The 8,654-nt window shown below is 53.4% G+C and overlaps 1 long non-coding RNA gene across 1 annotated transcript; it reads left to right on the top strand.

Moving 5' to 3' along the window:
• The first annotated feature begins 588 nt into the window (after nucleotides 1-588).
• LOC142871366 (uncharacterized) lies at nucleotides 589-2,968 on the top strand. The gene is made up of 3 exons (XR_012919612.1): nucleotides 589-1,669; nucleotides 1,905-2,080; nucleotides 2,351-2,968. It is a non-coding gene; the product is annotated as an uncharacterized LOC142871366 (long non-coding RNA).
• The last annotated feature ends 5,686 nt before the right edge of the window (nucleotides 2,969-8,654 follow it).

Raw genomic sequence — 8,654 nt, 5'->3', positions numbered from 1 at the left:
GAAACTGAGGCTCAGAAAAGCTTCCCGGCAGGTGGGGTGGCAGCAGCAGGTGGGTGCACACCTTGCCCCTCCCACCCCACCTTGCAGCCAGAAGAGCTGAGTTCTTGCTCCCCTTTGGCACCTAACTCACTTGTCTTTGGGCAAGTGACTCTGTGTCTCTGAGTTTCCCTTTCTTCCTCTAAAGAATGGGAGTCATAACTCCTTCCCAGGCGACTTTAAAGGTTGTGATAACAAAAAGGAAAACAGGCACTTTTAGAGGTGATCAGTGATATGCAAACGCGAGGCATTGCCAGGAAATCCGAGCACAGGGCGGCGGGGAGCCTCGCAGCACAAAAACTCTACCTGTGCCCGTAGGCTGGACAGCACCCTGCAAACGGCCCAGTGGACCTGGAGGGAGGGAGCTCGCAGGGTCGTTTCCCAATTGACTTCTTGAAACCCAATGGTGACCTGGACGTATCCCAAGTAGCTCTAGGAAATCAAAGTGATTTGGAAACATATTGAAAGAAGAGGATGGAATCATGTCATTTGATTCCTTTTCTCTGTTTTCTTATTTATTTATTATTTATTTTTGGTGCTGTGATTATGATTCACAATGAAAAGAATCTACTTTGAAAAAGTGCGGTTCTTTCCGATTATACATTGGGCAAATGTTAGACTTCTATGTGCCTCTCTGCCGCAGCCAGGCCACTTCAGTGGGGTTCCAATGTTCCCTGTTTTTCTTCTCAAACCCCCTCTGTGTGGGGGGCAGGCACTGGCCCTGTCCCATCTAGGATTTCTGTCGTGGGCTGTGGCTCGAGGGGCAGGAGACCTGTTGAAGGTGTTCCTCTTGCTACTAATTGGATGTTCGGCTTGGGGCGGTGGCTCTCAGCTGGGGGTGACTGTGCTCCACAGGGGGCCCTTTGGCAATGTCCGGAGATATTTTCGGTTGCGTGACTGGGGAGATGTTTTTGGCATCTAGTGGGCAGAGCCCAGGAAGGCTGCTAAACATTCCATAATGCACGGACAGCCCCTCCTCTTCTCCCCGTAACCCCCAAAGACTTATATGGCCCCGAATGTCAATGGTGCAGGATTGAGAAACCCTGGTCCAGACAACGTCCCTTGCTCTCTCTGGGCCTCAGTTTCCTCACCTGTACAATGCAGGTGGGGAGGGCCATACACCAGATGATGTCTAAGTCCCCTTGAAACTTCCGTGATCTAATTGTGTCTCTGGCTCCGGGTGACTCAGAGGTTCTGCATCACCGGCTGCCTGTCCCCGCGACACCAAGACCCCATTTTAGCATCTCCAGCGCCAGGGTGCCCACGTGACGTGGCACTCAGCTGGAAGACGCCAGCGGGAGGCTCTTCTCAGCGACAGTCGCTGGAAAATGCCACCCTAGAGAGCAGACACCCTCAGCCCCCAAACCTTTCTTTGGATTGTTTGTTTCCTCGTCTCCTTCTTAAATAAGGCAGGCTTCTGCACGGTCTGCAGAGGTGCGCGTTCACTGTGTCATTGAATCCTCGCAGGAACCTTGTGACACGCGGTGGACCTGACTCTCTCCGTTTCACAGGCTGAGAACCAGGGGTTTCTTGCCTTTGCAAAAACTCTGGCCAGTTGGACCTTCTCGCCGTGCTGCCACACGAACCTGGAGCCCAGCAACTCGCCCAAACCTTCCAGCATGTTCCAGCTTTGGTTGGTTGATTATTTTGACATGGGTCTGAGCAAAGCACAGGTCCTAGCAGTTGACATTGTATGTAAGAGTCTCTGCTCCCTTTGTGTTTTCATCCCACCCACGGCTGTGGCTGTGCCTCCCACCCTCTGGCAGTCCCCCAGCCCACGGGCCCCTTTGTTCCTCCTCATCTGCGTTTGAGCTGCGTGCCTAGTGGGACTGGAGTCCTGACGCTACCCCACCCTAACTGTGTCCCAGTTTATCCACGGAGACAACCCAATTCTTGAGGTGACGGCCTTGGATTCCCTGGTGAGCAGCAGCCCGAGTGGCCCGGGCCTCCGCTGAGCGTCTCACCCACCCAGGGGGAGTGGAGAGCTCGGAAGGGAGGGCAGGTGGCCTGCCAGCCCAGGTGTCTTCTGACAGCCTTTGCTAACGTAAGATTTGCTTTGTGGCTTCCTTTTCTGTTTTCCCAATGCCCTGACACCCTCTCTTATTTATTTTTCGAATATAATTAACATTTGAATGTATTCTTATAAGATGCCTCATTCTTTTATGGTAGGGGACACAAATTAGTGTAATAATAAATACACCTTTCGATGCTGCTCAAATCACCCCCCCCTCCGTCGGGCTGACTGCTGGATCAGCCTAAGTCCACGCCGGGCTTTGGGCAGCAGCTACGGCTGATGGTGAACTTCGTCTTCCAGAATTTCCTTCACTGACCGCTTGGGAAGATTTCGTGCATCGTGCTGCCTTTGCTTTTGATTCATGGCAACTGGGGAGTTCTTGCTCTCCCAGCAGCCACGCAACCCTGGATGCATCACTTAGCGTCCCACGGCTCCCTGAGTTGAAAGCTGAGATGACAATGGGTCCCTGCCCGATGCAGGGGGTCACTGGAGAACGACTGAGAAGCTGTGCTGGCGGTGGGCTCTGGTTTGCAAAAAACGGCCGCAGCTGCTCTTCAGTCCCTGCAACCTGACTTTGCAGCCCTTCTCAAGGGAAGAAGTCTATGTCTAGACCCCGGGAATCTGGTTTTACGACTTGCCTTGATCAACAGAATGCAGAGGGAGCGAGGGCATGCCAGTTCCGAACCCCGGCCCCGGGAGACCCCGCACGCTGCCACTTGCTCACTTGGACCCCTGGCCTCCGCCGTGTGACTGCGCCCAGGCTGGCCTGCTGGAGGCCAAGAGACCTCACGAAGCAGAGGTGAGCCGTCCTGGTGGAGACCATGCTAGACCAGCCCACCCCTAGCCCACCCGGAAGCTGACCACAAACACATGAGTGAGCCCAGCCAAGAGCAGAAGAACCACCAAATGAGCCCAGTCCAAATCACCCGCCTATGGAGTCATACGCAAAATAAATGATCACTATTTGAAGCCACTCAGTTTCGGGGTGGTTTGTTATGCAGCAAAGGCTGGCTGGTGCACTCGGCATAGAGTAGGGGAAAGTTGAGTGGCACTGAGGCCCGGCATTGCAGAGGCTGGGGTGGGGGTATTTGGGCAGCTCTTGAGGACGTGCAGAGAAGTGAGATTCCACAGCAGCCGCCACCCTTCTGCACCCTCAGGGCAGGCCAGGAAGTGCTGAGCAGTTTGGGTATCAGATGTCAGGGACCAAAAAATTTGCATGCAAGCAGAAAAAAAAAAAAGTCTAAGGTTGTTATTTATAGCAAAAATTTAAACGGGGAAGCTCTGTCAGTTTTCTGAATTACTGACAGTTGCAGAAATGTTAATACAAATCTTTATAAGACTGTCCAGATGTTCGATATTAAACAAGCATCTGTTTTGTATAAAAGACTTTTTATGCCCCCTGTACACTCTCTTTCTCTCTCTCCTCTTCTCATCCCCCCCCCCCCGCCCCCGTCCTGATCCCAAGCCGGATCAAGGCGATGGCTGAGGGTAATTGCCGCAGCTATCGTTTTATTTAGTTTCTGAATGCCGGTGTCCGCGGTGTCAAAAATACACCCCAAAAAATAACCCTGGGAAAGGTTAATAATGGCCTTTCTGGTGTCATATTCTGCACTTTATGTGTTGTGGTAATTATTATCATTAGGGCTGTAAGAATGTCTAGTTATCTTTCTTAATCACATACTATAAAGAAGTGCTTCTGAACACATATCTATTATTTAATCAAAATTTCACAGTTATTGGCATTTGTGCTCCACCAGGGCTGTGTTTATTTTCTGTTTGCAAGGGGGAGCGTTGCCTCCCAGAAAAGAGGGGGTCCCGAGTCCATACCCACTTTCATCGCTGTCATAGCGTGTGACACTCGGTGCTATTAATATCAGAGACGCCAAACACATGTTATTACTCTCCACTCCCCCTTTTGATTGCACTCTAGGAAAAGCACTTTTATTAACAAATAAAGGGGCGAAGGCACGCCACAGATGCACCCTGCTGCCTGGAAGAGGAGATTTGGTGGGCCTGCGATCTCCGGGGATGTGCTATTTCCCGGGATGCAGAGGAAAGTGGGCCAGTGGGTCACTGTGGGCTCCCGATGGCCACCGGGAGGCGTGCCCACCCGTTGCTCCACAGGGCACTGCCCCTCAGAGGAAGAGGACTGACACCCAGGGAGGGCCCCTGTGCTCTACTTGTCTCAAACCTCCGTTCTCCTTTGTAATCCTCATAAGGACCCTGTGCAGAAAGCATCATTGTCCCATTTTACAGATGGGGAAACCAAGGCTCAGAGAGAATTACTTGCTCAGGGTCCCATAGCTAGTGACCTGGAACTTGAGGCTGCTGCTTGCTCGATTCTAATGTCAATGGTTTCATCACAAAGCCATGCACAGGCCGGGACAGTGGCCACTAGCCTTGTGTGGCTACCGAGTGGTCGAAATGTGGCTAGTGCAAACCCAGCCGTGCTTTAGTTATAAAGCACATACTGGATTATCTGAGATGCAGTCCAAAAAAAAGACTATAAAATATCACATTAGTGATTTTTGATATTGTTTGCATATTGAAATAATATTTTATATATATTGGATTAAATGAAATTTATGATGAAAACTAATTTTGCTTTTTACTGTTTAGAATATTGCTACTAGAAAATTTAAAATTACATCTGCAGCTTGCTTGCATTATATTTTGATTGGACAGCAGTCTCCCCAACTGTAGGTTTGTGTTTTTTCAGCAACAGTTCGTCTCGTTGCTTTAGAGCCGTGGTTCTCAAACGGGGGGAGACTTTGTCCCCCAGAGGATACCTGGTAATGTCTGGAGACAAATTTGACTGCCACAGTGTGCTGTGGGGAAGGGCGCTATTTTCCTGCCTCGGCTGCCCAGAGAATCCACAGCCCCTGCCTGGGCCCGGCAGCCTGGGGAGGCAACCCCAGGGCGGAATGGCTTCTTTACCTGCTGCACACCTGGGTCCTTCCCACTGCGGCAGGTGTCCCAGGCAGGGCTCAGCTCACTCTCTCTGGCCCTTCGCTCCCAGCTGCAGCCATCGGCTCAGAGGGGCAAGATCTTCACTCTATTTTCTCACAACCAGCTGTGGCATAAATGGCCGGCTACCCATGACAGACTCATGAGCCCCTTTAGTAATGTCTGAGAATGGCTGTCCAGCCAGGGGATCCCCAGGCCCCTGGCGTCCAGGTGGAGTCCCTGACCCCTTCTCAGCCCTGGAACGTGGGCAGACAGGATGGGCATCACCGCCAGGCTGCGGGTGAGAAACAGATGTGTCTTCTCTACCCTCTCTGTTCTCCTTCCTGTTCCTCCAACTTCTGGGTGTCCATCGATGCCCAAGGTGACCTTGCAGGCTGCTGGCTGAAGACCGCAGGGCCTGGGTCCCTGGGTGACCGTGTGGAGTAGTGGCCCCACCTGCTGCTGACCGGGGATATGGGCACTGGCTGTTCTGTAAAGAAATCAACATCTGATGTGCACCGTTACTGAGACTTGGGGGTTTGTGTGTTATAGCTGTGGGTGTTACCCTAGTTTCTATGTTGAACCCCGTAGTGGGTTGAATTATGTCCCTGCCAAGGGCTATGTCCAAGTCCTAACCCCTGGTACCTGTGTATGTGACCTTATTTAACAATAGGATCATTGTTACCTAATAGATATAAGGACATTAAGGATCTCGAGATGAGGGCATCCTGGATCCCAGGTGGACCCTAAATCCAATGACAAGTGAGCTGATAAGGGACAAAAGGAGAGGACGCAGAGGGACTCAGAGAAGGGGATGTGAAGGCTGAGGCAGGAACTGGGCTGAGACGTCCACACATCAAGGCTTGCCCACCAGAAAGTAGGGGCGAGGCCTGGAACACATCCTCCCTCAGGGCCTCCAGAAGGAACCAACCTGCTGACACCTTGCCTGCACCTCTGGCCTCCACAACCGTGAGAGAATACATTTCTACTGTGTTAAGCCACTCGGCTTGTGGTCATCAGTTCGGGCAGTCTTTGGAAACGAATGCAAACAAACCCCTTTCCACCAAGTCACGTTCGCTCAGCTGTGACGCCACCCGCCCTCACTGCAGCTCTTCCTCCCCTGGCCCCAGGGTCCTAACCATGCCCCAGGGGCTCACACGGGGCATGGCATTAGGCCGGGGAACAGAGCGTCTTTTCCTCGGTCCCGGTCAACAGCCGCTGTGCCTTGTGCCAGCGGCTGAGACGTGCATCACCTCTGGTCCCCAGTCTCTGGGCTGCCCACGTGCAGCGAGGCCATTGCTCAGCTGACCTCAGGCCTTTCTGCACCTGACTCTGTGGCGGCCACTTCCACGGGCCCTCTCAGGGGCATGGGAAGAGCCTGGCTGCTCTCGCTGGCCAGTCCGAGGCTTCTGGAACACCCCAGCGTCTGCCCGTGCCTAATGCCCCATGCGGCCTCTTACGTCTTAATGTTCTCTCTCCCGACTCAGTGCACCGCCCCTCCTCCGGCTCCACACGGGAAAGAGAGGACAGGCCTGCCCCGCTCTCGGGGGCTGCTGTTTCACTTTGGGGTCCCTTCCCAATCTCCACTCTGCTTCCCGTGAGCTCCAGCCAGGTTTTGGAGACAGGGATACTAGGACTCCTGTTCCCTTCTCGGGCACCTACCAGTGTTAAACCCTTCTACTGTTTCCCGGCCCTACTCCCTCTCCAGTGTGGTGGTGGGAATCGAAGCAGGACCCCAAGACTCCCCCCTCCAGTGTATGCACGCTGGACTCCCCCTCGTCCTTGAGCATGGTGGGACCCGCGACTATGGCGGGTGTCCTGCCGCGATCAGGTTACCGATGGGACAACGGTGCAGGGCTGCCCAGGGGTGACGACGGACTCTGACCAGCTGGCATGCATGAATCAAAAGCCAGCTTCTCCCGGGTGGGCCTGGCCTGACCTGTCACAGGGGAGCCTTTTAAAAGACATTGGCTCTCCCGAAGGCTTGGAGAAGAAGTGAGCAGCCCCGAGTTCCACATCCGTAAGGAAATGAATTCTACCCCAGGGCCACGGACAGTGACCTGGGCCGCAGGTGACGCTGCTGCTCCGCCCACCCCTGGATTGCAGGCCGGGGAGACCCGGAGCAGAGGACTCCACGAGGCCCGGCCTCCTGGCCCGCAGACACCACGAGGTAATACATATGTGTTGTTTTAAGCCGCTCTGTCCGTGGTAACTTGCTGTTTAGCAGCAGAAAATGAATCCAGATGGGGAGAGCTGGTTCAGACTGAGACACGCACTGGTAACAAACCAACAGAAAGGTCGAGTAACTCGCCCAAGGCTACACAGCCAAGCAGCAATAGAGCTGGGATCCAAGCAAACCGGTGCCAGAATCCACGCTGACTACCGTGGGAGATTGCCCCGTGGGAAGGAGGATAAAAAGCAAACAACTCTCCCTCTGGAAAAAACAAAATTACCTTCCTACTTCCTACTTCCTTCCTACTCACGGTCAGAACTGATTGCAACCTTCCCCTGTGCACCCATAGAGTGTTTGTTTTTTTTTTGAGACAGAGTCTCACTTTGTTGCCCAGGCTAGAGTGAGTGCCGTGGTGTCAGCCTAGCTCACAGCAACCTCAAACTCCTGGGCTCAAGCCATCCTCCTGCCTCAGCCTCCCAAGTAGCTGGGGCTACAGGCATGCACATTAATTACAGGCATTAATTAGTTGTCCAATTAATTTGTTTCTATTTTTAGTAGAGACAGGGTCTCTTGCTCAAACTGGTTTCAAACTCCTGACCTTGAGTGGTCCTCCCTCCTCGGCTTCCCAGAGTGCTAGGATTACAGGCGTGAGCCACCGCACCCAGCCAACCCACAGTTTTGTCAGGACCCAAACTAAGGATTTATCTACGTTCGTAGTGCGTGTGGGAGAAAAGGGTGTGTTAGGTTTCGTAGCAATCATGGCGTGCAGCAAACAACCCCCTAATCCTCGTGGTTTTATAAGTAAACCTTTCCTTCTCTCTGTGGGTCAGATGGCCTTCCAAGCAGACCTGGAAGGAAGGGGCTGAGCCAGGAGATGCGGAGACATGAAGCTCAGCAAGGCGGGTGCTCACCCGCAGGGCTGGAGGAAGACAGCGAGAGCTGTTGTAGACGCACCTGAGCCTGCAGGTGCAGGTGCAAGAGGCAGTGGTGGAGGATGTTCCTGCCAGGGTTTTCCCTGCAGGGTAGTGCATGAGCCACCCCAGAGAGCCAGCGTGGAGGCCGGGCGTCCAGAGTGTAGAGAAGGTTCCAAGGGCGACTGATCCTGAGAATGTGCGAGGAGTTGGTTGGGGCCCCAGACAGGGATTGCTGAGCAGCCTCGGGGCCCCACTGGTTTCATGGAGTCCCCCATAGCTCAGGTAGCTCAGGGTGGAGGTTTTCTGGCCCCCACCTCTGGCCAGGGTCCCCTTCCTGTTGAGAAATCCCGACCTCTCTTCTGCCCAGCCTGTCAGTGTTGTCTCTTGGTTTTGGGATGAATAGGATGATCGCAACGGCAAAGCGATTACAAAGTGGAGTTGTAAACCTTGCCAAAGGTGAGGGACACCCTGAGAGCAAGTGATATTAGAGAACCGCTTGAGTCTACGGCTATGCGACCCCAAACACACCTGATCTTGTCTGATCCCAGAAGCTAAGCAGGGTTGGGCACGG

This window comes from Microcebus murinus, chromosome 6 (assembly GCF_040939455.1).
Source record: "Microcebus murinus isolate Inina chromosome 6, M.murinus_Inina_mat1.0, whole genome shotgun sequence".
In the NCBI taxonomy this organism is placed as follows: domain Eukaryota; kingdom Metazoa; phylum Chordata; class Mammalia; order Primates; family Cheirogaleidae; genus Microcebus; species Microcebus murinus.
The sequence above is the reverse complement of the archived record's forward strand: the minus strand, read 5'-3'. Positions and strand labels throughout refer to the sequence as shown.